Source organism: Cyclopterus lumpus, chromosome 7 (genome assembly GCF_009769545.1).
Source record: "Cyclopterus lumpus isolate fCycLum1 chromosome 7, fCycLum1.pri, whole genome shotgun sequence".
NCBI lineage: Eukaryota > Metazoa > Chordata > Actinopteri > Perciformes > Cyclopteridae > Cyclopterus > Cyclopterus lumpus.
This window is the reverse complement of record NC_046972.1, coordinates 21,826,876-21,829,431: the sequence shown is the minus strand read 5'-3', so window position 1 is coordinate 21,829,431 and position 2,556 is coordinate 21,826,876.

Below are 2,556 nucleotides of genomic sequence, written 5' to 3'. Positions count from 1 at the left end.
CGGTGGCCGAGGAAGAGTTCCCGACTTCAACACCAGGACGGATGTGACCACTGATGCATGCCAGATGACGACACACCTGAGCGAACATTTTATTAAAGCAGCTGCAGCCATTTGTGACAGAGGAAAACATATTTTTAGAGGTGAAAAGGCTTTGATGGTTTCAGGTGTGGTGTATTGTGCAGCAGCCTTGCCCAATATAAAAGTGGGTGGCCAAGCATTGGAAACTATCGGTAAGCTTTAAAGCCTTTTGACTGTTGAACTCACCGAAACACATTCGGACAATTTAAAGGTAATTATTTCCAGCCATTTGAGAACTTACCCAGATATAGTTAACGATCGCTGAACTCTTAAGACAGTCAGATTTAGAATTTGGAAATCACATTAAAATACCATCCAAGGCCCAGAAAAAGCCCTCTCTCCATTACAAAGACTCTTTTCTTTGAATGAGCTCAGGCTGCATGCTGCACTTTGTGTCGTCTAGACATGGGCCGGAGACTCACAGAGCGTGACGTTCAGGTATTGTTTTCCATGTTCTCAGACATTACATCATTCACTCCTGACATCAATTGTCCGCGCGCGCTGGATCGAGTGCTAAAGATGAAACTGAACGGAGGACCGAAGCCCTCACGAAAAGCGGCTCTGCCAAAATCAATGAAAGTTGCGCCTTCTTCTCAGGTTTCATTTTCAACATGCCATCATTGTACTGAGGAAAGAGACGTCATTTTTCTTCTTTTTTTTTTTACTTCAACCCAAAATAGACCAAGAAAGTCGAAGCAGCTGTCCCTTTTAGACCATGCTTTCTTACAGTTTGAACATACAGTTCGGTATATCATATGTTTAAGGTTGCCGTGGTTGCAAAGATGCGGTTGCCATTAAAAGACAATTGGAACAAAGCACCAGTTAGTGACGGGCTTGCACGGCTAACGCACTCTGACTCAAACAATATGTCATCTTTGGCACGGCGCAGCATTTCCACGTTTTGCTCCTCAAGCCGTGCATCTCTCCGTCTTAAGGAGGGGAACTGCTGCAGTAGCTTCAAAAGCCGATGAGAGGACGCATCAGAAATAATGCGGCCGATTGAACTCAGAATGTATAATTAAGATTAACAATTCATGTTCCATCAGAGGACCAACTTCAACGCCAGAAAATGATCTCACACACACAAAACAGACGAAAGGGGGATTTTGGTTTTTAGATGTTCTTTGGCTCTTGAGCACACTGTTGCGCAACTAAATGTTGTTTTAAGGACACTAATGGTATTTCCCTTTTTCACCCACATCTCACATAATAAACTGTTGTCCCCTACTCATTGCTGTCATCCATGCCCGGTAGAAATACATATACTAGTATAGCTGTCAGTGACACCTAGAGGTGAAAAGGTGCACATTGCATGTTCTTGACTGAATGCTGAAGACCCAAACAGCCAAACAGTGTCTGAAGAATGCAATGCAAGAATGACTGGCAGCCAGACGTCCATGATGGTCTGCTTTGTCTGCTTATTCAGATTGACAAATAGTTTAATATAAAGCGACACGAAAATCAATTGCGCAAAAACTATTCAAATACTTTTACGACACTTCTAAATGACATGCTTATTATTCATTCACCTTGCAGAGCAGACGTTTCTTGTGTAGAAGGGCAGGCTAATGTTTGATTTCCTAATGGCTTTCATTTATCTTACGTGGGGTCGATGGACAGGCGGCTCTATTGGCTGAGGTTTGCCAAACAGTTAAAGTTATTACTTTTAAAAACGTTTGTCTTACACTGTGTCAGTGAAGTGCTAGTCCAACTCTTTGGCCATCTGTCAATCATTGATGCCAGTGTCATATTTGATTGCATTATAGTGTTAAAAATCCACCACTCCGGGCAATAAATGAAAGGAACAAAATAGTAGCAATAACTCTTAATATACAACACGACAACAAGAAACTTAAACTTTACATTAAAAATTAACGCATATCTCTTTGACATAGAGTCAATAAAGACTTCACATTAAGCTGATTGGATGAATTTAAAAAGAGCTTTTGGGTTGGATTGGATTAACTGGCATTGCTTCGACGAGGCTGTAATGTAATTTAAAGTTGTTCATGTAAGTGGTGGCCTCGGGGTTTCCCAGGAGGAGCTAGAAAACGTTGCAGGAGAGAAAGACGTCTGGAATATCCTGCTAACAAAATAATGGATGAATAAATCGATGATCTTGGTTGGTGTGGCAACAGATGCTGCTGGACAGTATACGGTATCCATAATCACGTCATGTAGGCATGCATATCTTGTCACCGTCATGTAAACGAAAGCCCAAACATTGATTTAAATAATGAAAAATATCAATTTAATGTTGTAAATGTTGTAGTTTTATTTACAAAAAGACAAACACATGTGCAATGAATTACATCCACTACAAACCAAACACACTCCAAGTTTTGCAGTATGGGGTGCTTCCATTAATTTAATTTTAAATTTCCATTCAATTCAATTCAATTGTTGAAAAAAAAAACAAAAAAAAAAAACACTGTACCTTTAAGAAAGAGCGTCATCCTTCAGCGTTGCCCACTCGTG